We start from the raw sequence: 21,467 nt of genomic DNA, 5'->3' as shown, positions 1-21,467 counted from the left end.
ACCTCAGCAAGATAGATCAAGACCAAAAAAAGTGAAAAAAACAAAAAGGCTTAATATCAGTAAGGAAAGAGGGCCATCACTACAGATTGTATGGACATACAAAGGATAATAAGGAAACATTATGAGAATTTTTTACAAAAAATTTCAACAGCTGAGAAGAAATACTTTGTAAAGTAAAACTAAAAAATTACACAACAAGAATTATAAAGTCTGCACATATCAGTTAAAGAAACCAAATTCTTAATTAAGGGAAATACAAAAATAATCATACACAGAAAGTAGACAAGAATGGAATGGAAACAGTTCCTATCTCATTGTATAAGGTGAGTATAACCCTGAAACCAAAGCAGACAAGGAAATTGCAAGAAAGACTACAGATCAAATACAATGAACAAATATGCTAAAATCTTTAATAAAACTCTGAGAAATCAAACCTACAAAAATATAAAAAATATGTCATGAATAAGTAGGGTGTATCCCAGATATGTGTTGTTGCCTTTCTCTTTTAAATAGTCAATGTACTAAAAACCACTAGAACTCATCAATGAATGTGGTAAATTTTCAGGATACAAAATTAATATAGAGAAATCTGTTGCCTTTTTACTCACTAACAACAAACTATCAGAAGGAAAAATTAAGAAAACAATCCCACTTAAAATTACATGAAAAAGAATAAAATACCTAGGAATAATCTAACTAAAGAGGCAAGAGACCTATACTTGGAAAACTGTAAGACCCTAAATGAGCAAAATTGAAGATGACACAATCAAATGGGAAGGTACACTGTGTTCATGGATTGGAATAATTAATATTATTAAAATAACCATACTACCCAAGGCAATCTACAGATTCAGTTCAACCTATCAAATTACCAATGGGATTTTTCACAGAACCAGAACAAGTAATTCTAAAATTTCTATGGAAACATAAAAGACCTCGAGTAGCCAAAACAATCTTGAGAAAGAAGAACAAAGCTCAAGGTTTTCATGTTCCCTGATTTCAAACTATACCACAAAGCTACAGTCATCAAAACAGTATGGGGACTTCCCTGGTGGCACAGTAGTTAAGAATCCGCCTGCCAATGCAGGGCACATGGGTTCAATCCGTGCTCCAGGAAGATCCCACATGCCATGGAGCAACTAAGCCCATGCACCACAACTACTGAGCCTGCACTCTACAGCTTGTGAGCCACAACTACTGAGCCCATGCTCCACAAGAGAAGCCATGGCAATGAGGAACCTGTGAGCCACAATGAAGAGCAGCTCCTGCTCTCCACAACTAGAGACAACCCAGCAACGAAGACCCAACACAGCCAATCAATCAATCAATCAATCAATCAATCAATAAATTTAAAAACAAACAAACAAAAAACAGTATGGTACTGGCACAAAGACAGACATTGATGAATGGAACAGAATAGATAGCCCAGAAATGAACCCATACTTATATGGGCAATTTATCCATGATAATGGAGGCAAGAATGGATGAAAGACAGTCTCTTCAATAAATGGTGTTGGGAAAACTAGACAGCTCTGTGCAAAAGAATCAAACTGAAATATTCTCTTATACCATGCACAAAAATTAATTCAAAATGAGTTAAAGACTTCAAAGTAAGACCTGAAACCATAAAACTTCTAGAAGAAAATACAGGCAGTAAGCTCTTTGATATCATCTTAGTAATATGTTTTTGGATATGTCCCCTTAGGCAAGGGAAAGAAAAGCAAAAATAAACAAATGGGACTACATCCAACTAAAGAGCTTTTACATCGTGAAGGAAACTATCAACCAAACAAACGGCCACAGACAGAATGCAAGAAGATATTTGCAAATGATATATCTAATAAGAGGTTAACATCCCAAATGTATAAAGAACTCATACAACTCAAATCAAAAAATCAAACAACCTAGTTAAAAAAATGGGCAGAGGATCTGAATAGACATTTTTTTCCAAAGAAGACATACGAATGGTCAAAATGTACATGATGAGATGCTCAACCTCATTAATCATCAGGGAAATGCAAATCAAAACTGCAATGATATATCACTTCACACCTGTCAGAATGGCTATTGTCCAAAAAACAACAAATAACAAGTGTTGGTGAGCATGTGGAGAAAAGGAAACACTTGTGCACTGTTGGTGGGAATGTAAATTGGTGCAGCCACTATGGAAAACAGTACAGAGATTCCTCAAAACATTAAAAATAGAACTACATATGATCAAGCAATTACACTCCTGGGTATTTATCCAAAGAAAACAAAGACCCTAATTAGAACAGATATATGCACTCCTATGTTTATTGCAACATTATTTAAAATATCTAAGATATGGAAGCACCTAAGTGCCCATCAATAGATGAATGGATAAAGAAGGTGTGGTATACACACACACACACACACACACACACACACATACACACACACACAATGGAATATTACTCAGCCATAAAAAAGAATGAAATATTGCCATTTGTGCAACATGGATGGACCTAGAGGGTATTATGCTAAGTGAAATAACTCAGACAGAGAAAGACAAACACTGTATGATTTCACTCATATGTGGAATCTAAAGAACAAAACAAATGAATAAACAATAAAATAGAAACAAATTTATAGATACAGAGAAGAAACAGGTGGTGTCAGAGGGGAGAGGGGTGGAGGGAGGAAAGAAACAGGTGAGGGATATTACAAAGTATAAACTTCAAATCACAAAACAAATGAGTCACAGGTATGAAATGTACAGTATGGGGAATTCAGTCAATAACTATGTAATATCTTTGGTGACAGATAGTAACAAACTTTATCATGGTAGATCATTTTGAAATGTATGGAAATATGGAATTACTATGTTGTTCAACAGGTAGTGTTGTAGGTCAATTGCACTTCAAAAACAAACAAACAATCTCATAGAGTTCAGATTTGTGGTTACCAGAGGTGGGGGTTGAAGAAGGGGGAACTGGATGAAGGCAGTAAAAGGTACAAACTTCCACTTATAAGCAAATACTAGGGATGCAATGTACAGCATGATAAATATAATTAACACTACTGTGTGTCTCAGATGGAAGTTGTTGAGAGCGTAAGCCCTACAAGTTCGCATCACAAGGAAAAATTTATTTCTATCTTGTTAATTTTGTAGATGAGATGACGGATGCTCACTAAACTTATTGTGATAATCATTTCATGATGTATGTAAGACATCATTATGCTGTACACTTTAAACTTACACAGTGCTATGTCAGTTATATCTCAATAAAATTAAAAGAAAAAAATATAAAATAAAAAATAAACACTGAGTGAATTAGCATAATATATACAGAAAAAACAATTGACAATATTTTATAACTATAATAAAATATGATCACCAAAGAAAAATGAAAAGAAACTTTTCCAATTTAATAAAAGCCATCTATAAAAGCCTACAGTTAACATCATATATAATGGTGAGAGAAAAAATGCTGCTTTCATAAAAGCTGGATAAGGCAAAATTAATGCTCACCACTTCAATTCAGTATCATACTGGATGTCCAGGCCAGTGAATTAAGGCAAGAAGGATGACTGTGATGCAGGGCCACATCTCTGTCACTTCCAATACAGATATGGGGATTCACAGTAGAAACTGGCACAGCAATGTAGAGCAATTATACCCCAACAAAGAGCTTAAAAAAAGAAGAATAGGGAGAGGATGTGTCTTGCTCTCTCACCTCCTAGGAGATTCCTCTCACATGAAATTATTTAGTCCCATTCCACTTGATGTGGGTTAAATTGTGCTCCCCAAAAGATATCAGTTCTAAGTCCTAACCTGTGAATATGAACCTTTTTGGAAATAGGATCTTTGCAGATAAAATTAAGTTGTAGTTTCTAAGATGACATCATCTTGGATTACTGGGGTGGGTGGCTAACACAATGCCTAGGGTCCTTATAAGAGAAAAGAGAGGAATGGCCAAAGAGCAAGGCCATGTGAAGGCAGAGGGCAGACACTGGAGTGATGTGCCTACAAGCCACATTTATTAGTCTGCTTGGGCTGCCAGACCAAAACTCATAGACTGGATGCATTAAAGAACATAAATTTATTTTCTCATGATTCCGGAGACTGGAAGTCCAAGATCAGGGTGTCAGCATGCTCAGGATCTGGTGAGGGCCTTCTTCCTGGCTTGCAGAGTGCTAACTCCTCACTGTGTGCTCACATGGCATTTCCTTGGTGCATGTGCACAGAGAGAAACGGAAATCAAGCTCTCTGGGGTCTCATAAGGGCATTAGTCCCATCAGACAAGATGCTTGCCCCCCTCATGATGTAATTACTTCCCAAAAAGTTCCCCCCACCCCCTGCCATAACATTGGGGTTTAGGACTTCAATATATGAATTTGGGGAGGGGGGCACACAAACATTTGGTCCATAACAGCATGGCATGCCAAAGATTGCCAGGCAGCCATCAGAAGCTAGGAGATAAGCATGGAACAGTTTCTCCCTCAGAGCATCTAGAAAGAACCAACACTGCCTCCACCTTGATTTCAGACTTATTACCTCCAGAACTGTTAAAGAATAAGTTTCTGTTGTTTTAAGACACCTAGTTTTGGGTAATATTTTAGGGAAGCACTATGAAACTAATATCCCATTTATATGTAGTATTAGCTTATTGCTGTATGCTCTCTATAATTAATGTCTCATAGTAAATTATCATAATTTTGCCTATACTGGGGAAAATTATAATTATTTGTTTAAAGTCACAGTCCCCACTTTGATTCTGTATTCATTTTATAATGTTATTTGTCATTGTTGTCTTCATTCATTGCCTTTAAATATACCAAGACAGAAGGTTATATTTGAAAAGGGGATAGGGAGCATTTTAAAATATGTGCAATAATAAATACATTCTGCATTCAACAAATATGTCTTTTTCTTTTTTCGGCCAAATCGGGCCTTAGTTGCGGCACATGGGATCTTCATTGAGGCATGGGAGATCTTTCACTGCATCTCTTGAGCTCTTCGTTGTGGTATGCGGGCTTCTCTCTAGTTGTGGCGTGCTGGCTCCAGGGCACATGGGCTCTGTAGTTGTGTCACACAGGCTCTCTCATTGAGGCGCACAAGTTCAGTAGTTGCATTGCACAGGCTTAGTTGCCCCATGGCATATGGGAACTTAGTTCCCGGACCAGGGATCAAACCCATGTCCCCTGCACTGGAAGGCAGATTCTTTACCACTGGACCACCAGGGAAGTCCCTCAACAAATATGTCTTATGCACCTCTTCATTTTCCAGGTGCCAGGTACTGTTCCAGGAACTGGAGATACTACAGTGAACACAACAGAGATGTGCCAGCTCTCATGGAATTCATAGGCTAGAGGGATCTGCTGACAACAATCAAGTTAAGAGAAACATACAATACATCAGGTGGAGGTCAGTGTTATGAAGAAAAATAAAACTCTACACAGGATGGAGAGAGGTGGGTGAGTGATTCCAAGCAGGACTTCAGAGAAGTATGTGGCAGAGTGGGGAAATTAGAGTCCCAGTTTTCTGGCAGGAAGACCAAGAAAGAAGGCCCCAGGAAGTTGGAAAGAGGAGAAGGTGGTGGAGAGGAGGAAGATCAAGAGGGAAAATTCATGAAGTTGTGTATGAAACCCTGAATAGTTCCATAAGTGTCTAAATTTAAAAGACCCTAAGTTTGTAGTTAAAAATCTTTGAAGAAGAAAACCCCATGCACACATGGTTTCACTAGTGAAATTATCAAATGTTTAAAGAAGAAATAGTATAAATTCTACACAATAACTTCCAGAAAGTGAAACTTTTTATGAGATTAACATTACTCTGATGCCAAATTTAGTCAGATAGTACAAGAAAAGGAAATAAAAACCCTCATGAAGATAGATGCAGAATTCCTCAACAAAATGCTGACAAATTAATTCCAGCAAAATATAAAAAAGAACAAAACATTATGATAAAGCTGAATATATCCTGGGAATGCAAGGCTGGTTCAATATTCAAACACAGACAATGTAATTGATCCACTGTATTAAAAGAATAATGAAGAAAAACCAAATGACCCTATGAATTGATGCAAAAGAAGCATTGGAGAAACTTCAACACCCCTCATGAGACAAACATTCAGCAAACTAGTACCAAAACAGAAACCCCACCCCCGACCACCAAGGGCACCTATAAAGGACTTCAGCTAACATCACACTTAGTATATAAAGATGGATTTTTTGCTCCAAAGATCAAAAAACAAAGTAAGGATGTCCACATTTACCTTTTATTCACTATCCCACTGGAAGTCCTTGCCAGTGCAATGAGTGAGAAAAATAAATAAATGGCATGTGGATTAGATAGGAAGAGGAAAACCATTCCTATTAACAGACTATTACCTACATAGAAAATCTAATGGAATCTACAAAAAAAAAAAAAAAAGCTCCAAGAAATAATAAATGAACAAATAAGATTGTAGAATGCAGGTCAACCCACAAAAATCAATCATATTTCTATACAGTAGCAATGAACAATGAAATGGAAAGTTCTAAAATTCACAATACCTTTAAAAAATGAAATACAAAGAAGTCTATCAAACCATGTGCAGGACTGAATGCTGAAAATTACAAAATGCTGATGGAAGAAATCAAAGAAGATATAAATAAACTGAAAGACAGGACTTCCTTGGAGGCCCAGTGGTTAAGATTCTGCGCTTCCACTGCAGGGGCATGGGTTCAATCCCTAGTTGGGGGACTAAGATCCTGCATGCTGCATGGCACAGCCAATAAAAAAGAGGAAGAGGGAGAAGGAGAAGGAGAAGGAGAAGGAGGAGAAGGAGGAGGAGGAGGAGGAGGAGAAGAAGAAGAAGAAACTGAGAGACTGAGAGACTTATTCTAGACACTGATTGGCAAACTATGTATTTAAGATAACAGCTCTACCCAAATTGACCTACAGATTTAAATCCATACCCATCAAAAGCCTGGCAAGAGCTTTTAAAATACAGATAAGCTTGATTCTAAAAGTTATATAAAAGTTATATAGAAAGGCAGAAGAATAAGTATAGCCAAAAATGTTTTGAAAAAGGACAAAGTTGGACTCACACTATCTGATTTTTCAAATTAATACAGAACTACAGTAAACAAGGTGAAGGGGTAGATACAGAGATCAATGTAACAGAAAGCAAAAATCCATAAATAAACCCACACGATTGATTTTTGACAAAGGTGCAACGGTGATGCAATGGAGAAAGGATAAACTTTTCAACAAATGGTGATGGAGAAGTTAGATATCTACATGACAACAACAACAACAAAAAACACCTGCACCTAATCCTCACATTTATTAAAAAAAATTAACTCAAAATGGATTAGAGATCTAAATGTAAAATGTAAATTTCTAAAGCTTTTTGAGCAAAACAGAAGATATTTGTGATGTGAAGTTAGGCAAAGAGTACTTAGATATGTTATCAAGAGCATGAGCCATAAAATTACATTAAAAATTCTAAATTGGACTTCATCAAAAATGAGTGTTTGCTTTATGGAAAAAAAAGCTTATTACAATGAATAGACAAGGTGCAAAATGGAAGAAAATATTTTCAAATCGTATATCTGATAAAGCACTTGCATCCAGAATCTGTAAAGCACCCCCAAAACTCAACAGTAAGAAAATAAGTAATCTCATAAAAATGAGTTTAAGACTTGAACCAAAAATTCACCAAAAAGAATGTAAGGATGTCAAGTGAACCATGAAAAGTGGTTCAATATCATTAACCATTAGTGAAATGCATGTTACAACCACAATGAGTGGGAGACTTCTGGTTTGGGCTCTGACATGCAAAAAGATGGCAAGTATTGTCTCTACAACAAGAAGAACTGGACAAGTGGAAAAGCAATGACTTTTCTTGGACCCATCAGAGAACTGATGTTGCAGGACAAGCTGTCACCCGGAAATAGGAACACAGGTGAAGCTGGAGAGTCACACCTGAGCGGTGTTCATCTGGAGAAGCTGCTGGAGCCATACATCGGTAGGAACACTTAGATGGTAATTTTGACAAATTGCTAGAGGCTGAGTAGGGACTAGCTAGAAAGCAAGAAACTCCTGGGGGCTGAATCTTAGGTGGACAACCACACATCATGGTCATTACCTCCAGAAACCTTGCTAGCTTCTCACAGTAAAGATCCAAGGAAGATTCACTTTTGGAAAGAAAGAGAAATCTTTGTAAAGCAGAGCCTTCTCCTTAAAAGAGATCAGCTTTTCAGGGGGAAAATATTTTATCACAACCTTATCCCAGAACCATGCAGCCCCCTCCAGCCTAATTGTCTTACTTACCGGGGGAGGGGGAGAGGGGAAGTGGAACCTATACAAGAAGAAATGATTGTCACGGTCACAGGGCAGAGACGTAGGTCTACTAAAAGAATCCATATGATTGTAGAACACTGACCCTCACCCACACCTTACCACCACACTGACAGGATTTCAGGATACCAACAGTGGATTATAGATAAAAGAGCTGAACAACACAGACTCTCTCTGAGGAGGGATACTTAGGGGGGTCCAAAGTTAAGAGAGGAGACAAAAAGAAGCTAATAGAGGAATTTGAAGCCTCTGATGCCTACAACAAACATAAAGCAATGCCTCAATCCTAGCCATATTAACATCAGTCCTCACTCTAGAGGGCTGTTTACCCCAGTTCCCATTACCCAATACAATGTGTCTGGATTTCAGCAAAAATTTACAAGGCACGATAAAAGGGGACAAAAACACAGTCTGAAGGGATAAATCAAGCAGTAGAACCAGACTCAAATATAGCAGAGATTTTGGAAGTATCAGATAATTTTAAGTAATTATGATTAATATTTTAAGAGCTCTGTATGGTTAGTTTTATAGGTCAAGTTGGCTAGGCTATAGTAGTCAGTTATTCAATTAAACACTAATATATGTGTTGCTGTGAAAGTATTTTGTAGATGTAGCTAACATTTATAATCAGTTGACTTTAAGTCAAGGACATTTTCCTTGATAATGTGGATGGGCCTCTTCCAATCAATAAAAAAGCCTTAAGAGCAAAACTGAGGTTTCCCTTAGAAAGAAGAAATTGTGTCTCAAGACTGCAGCATCAGCTCCTAACCAAGTGTTTCAGCCTACCAGTCCACACTACTACACCATGTATTTCATACTTGCCAGCCCCCACAATTGCATTAGCCAATTTGTTGAAATCTCTCTCTCTCTCGCTCCCCCCACCCCTCCAGACATAATATATATTTCTTTTAAGAACTCTGACTGATACAGGCTCTAATAAAAAATAATCTGTAAGAACACGTGGATACTGTAAGCAGTGAGGTGGACATTCTAAGAAAAAACAAAATAACATGCCAGAAATAAAAAATCCACTATAACAGAAATGAAGAATATCTTTGATGGGTTCCTCAGTAGACTTGACAAGGCTGAGAAAAAACCAGTAAGCTTGAGTATAAATCAATAGAAACTTTCTAAACTAAAAGCAAACAGAAAAATAAATTTAAAAAAATAAGTACAGAATATCTAAGAACGGTTAGATAACTGTAAAATCATAACATATGTGTAACTGGAATACCAGAAGTAGAAAAAGAGAAGAAAGGACAAAATAAATAGCTGAAGTAATGACACCTGACAACTTTACAAAATTAATGACAGACGCCAAACCATAGATCCAGGTAGCCCAAAGAACAACAAACAGGATAAAACAAAAAAACACAACACAAAAACTATACCTAGACATGTCATTGCAAATTTCAAAATATCAAAAAAGAGAAAATCTTGAAATAAGCCAGACCAGGGGGCTTGAGGGATAGAGGTTACCCATAGAGGAAAAACGATAAGAATTACAGCAGACTTCTCATAAATCATGCAAGCAAGAAGAGAGTGGAGTGAAATGTTTTTGGATTGAAAGACAAAAACAACCAATCTAGAATTCTGTACCTAGCAAAATTATCCTTCAAAAGTGAAGGACATCACCTCACACCTGTCAGAATGGCTATCATCAAAAAGACAGGACATAACAAGTATTAACAAGGATGTGGAGAAAAGGGAATCCCAGTTATACTGTTGGTGGGAATGTAAATTTGTGCAACCACTATGGAGAACAGCATGGAGGTTCCTTAAAAATTAAGAATAGAACTATCACACTATCCAGCAATCGCACTACTGGGTGTCTGAAGAAAACAAAAACACTAATTCAAAAAGATACATGCACCCCAAAGTTCATAGCAGCATTATTTACAATAACCAAGATATGGAAGCAACCTAGTGTCCATCAACAGATGAATGGGTAAAGGAGATGTGACATATATGTGTGTGTGTGTGTGTGTGTGTGTGTGTGTATGCACAATGGAATATTAGCCATAAAGAGAATGAAATCTTGCCATTTACAATAACATGGATGGACCTGGAAGGCATTATACTTAGTGAAATAAGTCAGACAGAGAAAGACAAATACTGTATATTTTCACTTACATATGGAATCTAAAAAACAAAATAAATGAGCAAATATAACAAAACAGAAACAAACTCACAGATGCAGAGAATGAATTAGTGGTTACCAGAAAAGAGATAAATGTGGAGGGGGCAAAATAGATGAAGGGAATTAAGAGGTACAAACTACCAGTTGTAAAATAAATTATAAGGATGTAATGTACAGCACAGGGACTATAGTCAACATTTTGTAATAACTTTGTATGTTATGTAATCTTTTTTAAAAGAGATCCAATTGTAGTTTTAAATGTATTTATTTATTTATTTATTTATTTGCTGCATTAGGTCTTCATTGCTGCACATGGGCTTTCTCTAGTTGCAGCGAGTGGGGGCTACTCTTCATTCCAGTGCGCAGGCTCCTCATTGCAGTGGCTTCTCTCTTGTTGCAGAGCACAGGCTCTAGGCACATGGGCTTTAGTAGTTGCAGCACACGGGGTTAAATAGTTGTGGCATATGGGCTTAGTTGCTCCGTGGCATGTGGGATTTTCCTGGACCAGGTATCGAACCCATATCCCCTGCATTGGCAAGCAGATTCTTAACCACTGCACCACCTAGGAAGTCCTTGTGTGTTATGTAATCTATAAAAATATTGAATTTCTATGTTTTATACCTGAACCTAATATAATATTGTAAGTCAACTATACTTCAATAAAAAAGGGAAGAAGAAATTAGAGACTTTCTCAGGCAAACAAAAGCTGAGGCAATTCACCATCAGACCTATCCTTCAGGAAACATTAACAGGTTTTTTTTCAGACAGAAGGAAGATGATATAGGTCAGAAACTTGGACCTACAAAAAGAAGGGAAGAGTATTAGAGAAGGAATTAATGAAAGTATAATAAAATCTTTCATTTTTCTTATTTTTAATTGATCTAAAATATATCTGTTTGTTTAAAGCAATACTAGTGAGAAAGTATTAGGAAATTGTACATATGTATAAGTGAGTGAATGACAGCAACAGCACAAAAAATGAGAGAGGGGATTGGGAACACATGGTTATAAGATGTCTATACTACACGTGAAGCTGAATACTGTTATTGAAAGGTGTACGTAAATTAGTGAAAGTGTACACTGTAAATTCTAGAACAACTAAAAATTCTTAAAAGAGGTATAATTGATACTCTAAGAGAACAAAGTAGAATCATATAAAATGCTCCATTAAAACCAGAGAGGGAAGAAAAATAAGCCATAGGCAACCAGTAGAAAATCATTACAAACATGGTTGATATTAATCCATATATATCAATAATCATGTTAAATATGAATGGTTTAAGACATCAATTAAAAGACAGATTTTGCCAAAATGGATGACCAAACAAGATCCAACGACGCGTAGATTGTGTCTACAGGAAGCTCACATTAAACCACGTCCGTTTGGTTAAAAGTAAAGGTGTGGAGAAAGATATACCACGGTAGCCCTAATCAAAAGAAAACTGGAGTAGCTAAATTAATTTCAGATAAAACAGACTTGAGGACAAGGGACATTGTTAGGAATAAAGGGACATTATTAGGAAGCTACGTAATCACAAAGAGGCCAATTCTCCAAGATAAAAGAATCCTACATGTGTTTGCACCTAACAACAGAGCAACAAAATATGTAAGGCAAAAACTGATAAACCTGAAAAAGGAAATGGACCAACCTACTATTACAATTAGAGACTTCAAATGTCCTCTTTCCAAAACTGATAGCTCAAATAGGCAGAAAATCAATAAGGACACAGCTGGCCTGAACAGCACAATCAATCACCTTTATCTAACTGACATTTACAAATAGTCTATCCAGGGACAGCATAATATGCATTTTTCCCAAGCTCACATGGAATATTCATCAACAAAGACCACATTCTGGGCCATAAAACATACCTTATCAAATTATAGAAAAGTAGAAATCATACATGGTATGTTCTTAGACCACAATTGAATTAACCTAGAACAAAAACAGAAAGGTAGCTGAAAATCTCCAATTATTTGGAAACTAAACAATACATGTCTGAAAATATTCGGGGGACTTCCCTGGTGGTGCAGTAGTTGAGACTCCGTGCTCCCAATGCAGGTGGCCCAGATTCGATCCCTGGTCAGGGAACTAGGTCCCATATGCATGCCACAACTAAGAGTTCATATGTCACAACTAACGAGCCAGTGAGCCACAACTAAGGATCCCACCTGCCACAACTAAGACCCAGTGTAAATAAATAAATAATAAAATATATAAATATTTTAAAATATATATTTGGGTCAAAGAGGAACTCTCAAGAGTAATTAAATATATTGAATTAAACAAAAATGGAAATACAACTTAGAATTTGTTGTATGCAGCAAAATCAGTGCTTAGAGTGAAATTTATGGCATTAAATGGAAAAGAAGAAAGAAAAAAATCAACAAGCTCTAGTACACTTTGGTATACTAGAGAGAGAAGAGCAATTTAAGCCTGAAGCAAGCCAGGAAAAAAAAAGAAATAATAATAATTAGAGAAGAAATAAATGAAATTAAAAACAGAAAAACAATAGAGAAAAGTAACAAAAGCTAAAGCTGATTCCTTGAAAAGATCACTTAAATTTATAAAACTGTCCCAAGCTAACTAAGAAAAAAAGATACTGGACACAATTTATCAATATCAGAAATGAAAGAAGGTTCATTCCTCCTGACTCCACAGACACGAAAAAAAATTACAGTAAATAACTCTATACCCACAAACTTGAATATTTAGAAGAAATGGATCAATTCTTTGAAAGACACAACTATTAAAATGTATGCAAGAACAAATAGGTAACAAACAGGTAAATAGGTAAACAGGCCTATATCAATAAAAAGACTCATTCTATGAAGCCAGAATTAACCTCAATATCAAAACAAGAAGACTGAATCCAACAATGTATAAAAGCAAATATAAACCACGACCAAGTGGGATTTATCCCAAGTATGCAAGAATGCTCAACATTCTAAAGTCAAACAAGTAATCCATCACATCAACAGGCCAAAGAACGAAAATCACACAATCGTATCATTAGATGCAGAAAAAGCATCTGCAAAATTCACACCCATTTGTTTTAAAAAATCTCTCAGTAAACTAGGAATAGAGAGGAACTTTCTCAATTTAATAAAGAATATGCACCAAATCCTACAGCTAACAACATACTTAATGGTAAGAAACTGGATGCTTCCTCCTAAAATCAGGAACAAGGCAAGCATATCTTCTTTTATCACTCCTAGGCCACATTATACTGGAAGTCCTAGCTAGTTCAGTAAGATAAGAAAACGTATACAGATTGGAAGGGAAGAAATAAAACTGCCTCTAATAGTAGGTGACAATATTTTAGTAGAAAATTCCAAAGGATGCTCAAAAATATTCCTGAAGCAAGTACAACAAGGTTGCAAGACATAAGGTTAATATACAAAAGCCAACTGTTTTCCTATATTCCAGCAATGAACTATTGAAATTGGAAATTTAAAAAATCATTTACAATAGCTCCATAAAATAAAACACTTAAAAGTAACTCTAACAAAATTATATATGGAACTTTCATACAGAAAACTATAAAGCATTGCTGAAAAATTCAAAGATGATCTGAATAGTTTTTTCATATTCATGGATTGGACAACTCAATATTGTTAATATGTCAATCCTTCCAAACTTGCTCTACAGATTCAATGGAATCCCAATCAAAATCTGGACAAGCTATTTTGTAGCTACCTACAAATTGATTCTAAAGTTTATATGAAAAGGCAGAAGAACCAGAATAGCAAACATAATACTAAAAAAAAAAAATCAGCAGAATGTTACTGCCCAACTTCAAGACTTACTGCAAAGCTATGGTAATCAACACAGTGTGATGTTATTGGTGAAAGAATAGATACAGGGATCAGTGCAACAGAACAGACCAACACAAATATAGTCAACTGATCTTTGACAGAAGAGCAAAGGCAATTCAACAGGGAAATTATTTTTTTTTCAACAAATGATGCTGGAAAAACTGAACACTCACATACACACACAAAAAAATTGACACACACAGAACTTACACCAAAATTAAATAAAAATGGATCAAGGACCTAAATGTAAAACGTAAAACTATAAAACTTCAAGAAGAAAACATAGACTTAAATCCATGTGACCTTAGGTTTGGTGATGTATTTAGATACAATATCAAATGCACAATCTCTAAAAGAAAAAAAGATGCCAAGTTAGACTTTATTAAAGTTAAGAAACTTCTGCTCTACAAAGACACTGACAAGAGAACGAAAAGACAAGCCTCACACGGACAGTAAATACTTGCAAAACATATATAAAGTACTTCTATCCAAAATATACAAAGAACTCTGAAAACTCAACAGTAAGAAAAAAAAATTTAAAAATGGGCATAAGATGTGAACAAACATGTCACCAAAGAAGATAAACAGGTAGAAAATAAGCAAGTGAAATGATACCCCACATTATTTTCCATTAGGGAATTGAAAATTAAAGCAATAATTAAATCTCTCCACACCTATGAGAATGCCTAATATACAGCAAATATCAAGTGCTGACAAGGATGCAGGAAAGTGGGACTCTCATAGATTGCTGGTGGCTATGAAAATGGTGTAAACTTTCTGGAAAACTCTTTTTAGGGTTCCTATAACGATAAACAAGTTTACCAAAAGACCTAGCATAGGTACTCCAAGGTATTTACCCAACTAACTCGAAAACTTGTCCATATAAAGCTCTGCATGCAACTATTTGTAAAACACCTATTCACAATCGCCCCCAAAACCTTCAATGGATGAATAAAGAAAATGGGGTGCAAATAATGAGATAGTACCCAATAATAAAATCGATCGATAAACATGGTTGAATCTCAAAGGCATAATGGTGAATGAATAAAGTCAGTTTCAACATGCTGCATATTGCATAATTTTATGTGTAAACATTCTCAAAAAGACAACACTACAACCATGGAGAATATATCAGTGGTTGCCACATGTCAGAACATATATTAGGGTTTGGGGAGGGTGTGGCTATAAAAGGGCAACACGAGGGAGTTCTTGGGGTGATGTATCCTAACTGTGCTGGTGGCTACACGCATCCAACCAAGTGTTCGAAAACTCACAAGGCTGTATACCCCCCCAAAATAGTCAATTTTACTGTATATTAATTTAAGAAGTAAATTACTAAAATTAATATACATTTAGTAATTTACGTGTGCGTATATACATATATAATGTTAAAAACCAAGCAAGAAGTCCTAAAAACTAAGAGTGAAGCAGCGATTGTCAAGAAATGCATGAAGATGGTATTAGTAATCTGTAATATAACGTATTATTTGGCAGAGGGGGGCGTGGTTACACCGAGAGGGCGATGTGAGGGTGGGCAGAAAGCAGTGGGCGGGCCTTGGTATCAGAGACAGGAGCCGCTGTCCCAAGTCGTGATGTGAAAATACTTTTAAGAGGAAGGCAAGAAACGGGGAAAAGTCAGAGAACCGGTTTAAGAGGCAAGGGGAGCAACTGCAGATGAGCTGTGATGCACTGGCCCCGAAGCAGGGCTCGGGAATGGGCCGAGACAGGACGGGTCGGAGAAAGTTTGGGATGCTGAGGAAGAAAGCGTGCGCAGAAAGCAAGAAAGGATGCGGATGGGCGCAGACAGAGCGAGGCAGGCAGACGGGCAAAGGCAGCGTATTTAAGCAGCGTACCCTGCAGTCCCGGAGTCAGGTGCCAAGGGGCACCTGGAAGAGTGCCCGCGGGCCCGGGGACGCGGGCGAGCGGTGCCCCGCGCTCTCCGCGGAGTCCGAGTCGCTGCGCCCGAGTCGCGGCGCCGGCAGTGGCTTTGAGCACGCGCGCTCGGAGCCGGCCGGCGGGGCGGGGCCGGGGCGGGGCCGGGGCGGGGGTGGGGCGCACGCGCACCTCCACGCGGGGCGGGGGCGGGGGCGGGGCGCGGCTGCGGCCGGTGACGTCAGGGGGCGCGCGCGACCGCGGGCGGAGCGGGGAGGCGGGCCCTGCGCGCGGCCGCGGGCGGAGCGGAGGAGCGCGAGGGGCGGAGCGGAGCGCGGGAGGAGGCGGGGGAGGAGAGGCCCCCGGACCGCTCGCGGCAGCTGGGGAGGGGGCCGCGGAGCCGGAGCGCGAGAAACAGCTGATCCGATTTCCCTTAAAGCGAGAGAAAATGGAAGCCGGGTAGCGGCGACTGCGGCGCTGCAGGCTGGCGGAGCGCGGCGGCGCGGCTCGGCAGGTGAGACGGCGCTGGCCGCGGTGCTGCCGGCGGCGGCGGGGCCGGGGCCGCGGGTCCGGCAGGTGCACCGTCCGTCCCGGCGCGGCGCCCGGTGCCCCCGCGGCGGAGCGGGCGGGGGCAGAGGCCGGGCGGCCCCGGGGCCAGGGCGCGGGGGCGCGGGGGGCGCGGGGCTCGCCGGCGCGTCTGCATTGCGGGCTCGGCTCTGGACCCCGCGGGCGCCGCGGCCACCGGCTCCGGCCCGGCGCGGCGCGCGTCTCCGGGGCAGGGCGCGGCGCTCCCGCTGGGTCGCGGACGGCGTCTCCTCCGGGCCCCGGTGCCGTCTGCACTGGAACGTGATGACGGGCGCGGGGACCCCGGTCCCTCTGTCCGTGTGGGCGGGCCGGGGTCCCGGGGTCCCGGCGGACTCCCGGGCACGGCCCGGCGGCAGCGCGTGAGGCCGGCGGCCGGGTTCCCGGGCTGTGGCTGCGTGGGCCACCGCGGCCCGGTGCGCCTCTCCCTCGTTCCACTGGGTCTGGCTGGACAGCGGGCGAACCGTTACTGCAATTGGGCTGTGAACCCGGAGGCCTTCCGTGGTATCTTTTCACCGGAGGGGGGGAACTCGCATCTGCTGTGCTTTAAGTGCTCCTTTAAATTCGGGAGATGTCAGTGATGTCATCATTAACAAAAACTTTCCTTCATTGGACACAACCCCCCAAGTGCACCCTCCTCCCGTGCAGCTATTGCAGCCCTTTGAGAATCTTTGCCACAAAATAGATTTGCCTCTACTCTATGAACTCGCCAGCCTCGCACAGGTGAAAACGGTTTTTATTTTTATTTCTTGACTTGAGAATGAATAGATTCGAGAGTGGCTGAAGGGAAACTTGTGAGATCCCCGCAGATCCAGGAATCCCTTCATTCACATAACAAGGATCCAGGGGAAAGTCATGCATGACACTTGCGTGGTTGTTGCCTGGTTTTATCTTTATAGCTGAAAGTGACCCATGAGGTGGAAAATTTTAAAAGGTACTGTATTTGAGGTAGCAGATGACGTGTTAAGGAAGAGGTAGACAGTGTGGCCTAGATCTTCATGGGCCTTGATTTCTTCAGGAAAATCTGCGGGTCTTCTTCCTCTCCATCACCTCCTGCCCCCACCCCCCACCCCCACTAGGATGGGCCTGGGAGCATCCTGCCCTAGAGAAAGGGGTAACAGCTTCTCTGGGGCTCTCCCTGCCTTTCCTTTTCTTACTGTAGCAGCTGTGCGGCCCACCAGCCTCCAAGGCCAGTTTAACACCTGAAGAGGTTGAGAGAGTGCAGAGGCTGGGACCTACCTGCACCGCACACAAAGTTCTGGGGAAATTTCTCCCCCTAAATGCGAGCAGCGTGCCAGCATTATTATGTGCGTGAGTGCTCTATTAGTGCCGACTGTGATGGGAACAGAAGCAAGTTCCCAAGACAGTCTTCACATCTACTTAAGCCTATCATATCGAAAAGATATTCAATGAGGAACAAAAATATTGACATTTGTGTATTTAATAATTTATGACTGTTCCTAATTGGTTCAAAGAAGCGTGCCTTAAATTATTAGTGTGATCACATTGGATATGTAAGGAATTTAATACCACAGGCCATGCAGAAATTCGAGTCTGGTCAGGGAGGTAAGCTTTCAAAAACCCTGGATTGGTGGGAAGAAAACGGGGAAGCAGGGCTTTGCCTTAGGCCTTAGCATTCAAGGTGGCAGTGGATGGAAACCATTGCATTATGGAGTTTTGCTTTGGGTGGGTTTCAGCCTAGGTCCTGTGTGAAGACCCTCAGCCCTGGTGGAGGCCAGCACTAAAGTCACTGAAAAGCTGAACTGTCTGTTCTCCCCTTGTGGAGAAGGGGAGGGGCATGTCCCTCTGAAGCAGAACGTGTGTGTGTGGCCTGTCACCTCTTGACAGTGCCAGATTTATTCACAGTGGCAAGGCTGCATGAGACAGGAAGCCTTGAGGCAGAATTGTCTCCAAATGTACGTCTTTTCGGTGACTTTGTCCCTGCTGCATACAGTTGTTTTAGAACTTGACCTCTTAAGTCATTGCTGAGTTGTTTTTTTTTTTTTTTTCCCTGTAATTGAAGTAGCCTCAGTCATACGAAAATTGGTTTTAAGGCTCTCAGCTATGAACTCTTTAGAAACTGAGTCTGTGAAACCTCTCTGGCTATGTATCCTTTTTTTTCACCTGTAGACCTGTGAAAGTATTTGTTGTAATGTTTTTGATTTAACTCACTGTAGTAATTGTGAAAATACAAATGCAAGTGTTTTCACTAAATCTTGAGATATTAGCCAGTGATTTCCTACAATGTTTCAAAACCCCTAACTTTAAAGCCTCTTCCTCCCCTTTTTGATGCTTAGAGTATCACATCTTCCTATTCTAAGAAGCCAAAATTGCCTTGGCTTTTCTTTTTGTTCCATTTGGATGTTAAGGTCATTTGATTCCTGTCTTAGGCCTAGAAATAAAGGCTGAGTTAGCTCCCGAGGGGCCAGCAGGGGGCGTACTAAACGCATCTTAGCAGGCTTCTACCTGAGCCACCTTGGGAAAGGATGAAGGATCCCCAAACTTGGAGGGGGGAGGGAGATGTCCCATGTCTCCATGTGCCTGTCGCCCAAGGGATGGTCACTGAAGGAAGGACATGCTTTTGAATAGCCAGAGGTTGTGGCTTCCAGAATGGGCCTCCCTCCACGAGGCAAGGAGATTGCTTAATGGCTCCATGTCTTTGGAGAGTGATGGTCAGTCCTAGTCGAAAGATTCAGTGCCTCCTTAGAGGGCAGAAGGGAGAGTGTTGGCTTGGGGAGGAGCAGCTTGGCCTCATGGAACTGCCTGCCTACATCTTGGTCCTGGTGAGGGCATGATGGTGCCAGCCAGGACAGCCAGTGGAAATGCCACTCCCCGCCCCCCATCCCTCAATAATGTTTTCTTTTGGGTTTGAAAACTGTTGACTTAAACCTCGGGACTCTGTGTCAGTGGCTTCTTCCAGGGGGTTTATTTTCCTGCCTTGCCAGGATTATTGGCCTCAGGGTTTCTCTGTTGGAGAAAAGCAAATGTTTAGTCCTTGTATGTGTCTTTACCTGAAGAAAACGAAAACACGAGAAAAGAGGCAACTGTACTATTCACTTAAATGTGCTTAATCTGATTTTAAGTGTGTGCCACATTATTCATCAGAAAGTTCCTAGTGAGTCTAGAGAGACGAGCGCCTGCAGGGAGGGTCGTCTTGCCAAGCTGGGGGGGGGGGTATGTCCCAGGGCTTGGATGACCATCAAGGTGTCTAGTTATGGTGTCTTCCCCGGGTTCCTCATGGAGCCAAGATGCTGAAGGGAGAGATCACACCTTGAAGGGAATAGGTCTTCTGCTATGACTGGGTATTTCTTTATACTTCTTATTCTGTTGGAAATGCATGTAAATTGAACTATTGATTTCAAAGGGGAAATTGGAAATTGTTTTCCAGCTTTGTGCCTCTCTTAGAGCACTTTAAATGGCTACAGGGGAAGTGCCACTCAATTAAAAGACAGGTGGCACCTGATCCTTTTGGAAGCTGTCCATCCCTGAGGACAACCACAGAATATCCTACTCAGAGGGAATCCTGAGATCCACAGGCATTTAAAAAGAAGCAAAACATGCTGGTTCCTTTTTTATGGTATATCTGATTTGAAAATACTGAAACTTAGGAGCAAAGTTTCATTTGCCCTTGGTAGACTGCTGCAGTCGCCAAGAGTCCGTGTGTCAGACCAAGAAAAAGATGACTTTAACACAGATGTGACAGAGCAGGCCAGGAAGGAGCTGTCTTCTCCACTCTTTGGGGATGGAGTTCCTTATCATTCATACTAACAGAGTGGGTACATGGGTTGAAAACAAGTCTTTAAAATTCTAAACATGAGAGAGGCTGGTGCTGCCATGTTAGCTGCCCATGTTGTAGAGGTGTGTTTAGCTGGCTGGTTTATACACGGTTTTTCTTGGTGGGGGGAGCTGCGGTAAAGACTGGGATTAGGAAGGAGTAGACCCTGCATTTCCTACTGCTTCGGCCATAGCCGGCCACCCTGGATGAGGCATGGCCCTGTCATGCTGTAGGCCACTCGTGAGAAAAGGAGAAAGTTAACCTCCCATGTCTCCAAGGCCTTATCTAGTAAAACTGCAGGATCCCACAAACCCCTAGTGCTTGCTATTAGATTTCTACTATCCACCATCTCACGTTCTGAGAAGTCAAATGTATATTCATGCTAATGAAGTTCTAAATACATCTTTCTTGCTTTAAGCAGATAAGTCTAAAGTAAACTCATTTTCTGGGTTTGAAGGATCTTACATTTCTCTTTGCAAGGAAATATTTTCTGTTTGAGCTTAGTTTTCCTTATAAATGTAATGGATATTTGATGTCTTAGTGAATATGCATGCATAAGATGCAGTATTAACTTTTAGGAAACATAAAAGGAGACCTCTGAAATATACTTTCTTTTCTGCTCAGTGTTTCATTCTATTGTTTTATTAGATCAGCAGAGTTTCACATGATGCTAGGAGTGGATGTGAACAGACCACCCACCCATGCCTCTGTGAGATTCAGTTTCTCAGTTACTGAGATAAGTTTCAGAGTGGATGTCCTGGTGCTGCCCCTGCCAGCGGGAGCCTTGCTACCACTGTGAGGACCCCAGCTCTGCGGCCCCTGGGGCTGACACACCAGTGATTTTCCCAGATCATCTCTGTAGTTCCATTTTAGAAATTGTCTATGACATGGGTGAAAAAACATGGCACACACTTAAAATTGTCTGCTGGATGTCATATAGGAAGCTTGGGGCTTGGTCTGGCGTGTCT

At 40.5% G+C, this 21,467-nt stretch overlaps 1 protein-coding gene across 1 annotated transcript in view; it reads left to right on the top strand.

Annotated features, from left to right (window-relative positions):
- Positions 1 to 16,491: 16,491 nt before the first annotated feature.
- LOC130846163 (OTU domain-containing protein 7A-like) overlaps positions 16,492 to 21,467 on the top strand; it is a 351,994-nt gene continuing 347,018 nt past the window's right edge. The window contains exon 1 of the mRNA XM_057724220.1: positions 16,492 to 16,656. The gene's annotated coding sequence lies outside the window, so the exon portion shown is untranslated. The remainder of the gene's footprint in view (positions 16,657 to 21,467) is intronic.

Source organism: Hippopotamus amphibius, chromosome 2 (assembly GCF_030028045.1).
Source record: "Hippopotamus amphibius kiboko isolate mHipAmp2 chromosome 2, mHipAmp2.hap2, whole genome shotgun sequence".
NCBI classification, from domain to species: Eukaryota; Metazoa; Chordata; class Mammalia; order Artiodactyla; family Hippopotamidae; genus Hippopotamus; species Hippopotamus amphibius.
The sequence above is the reverse complement of the archived record's forward strand: the minus strand, read 5'-3'. Positions and strand labels throughout refer to the sequence as shown.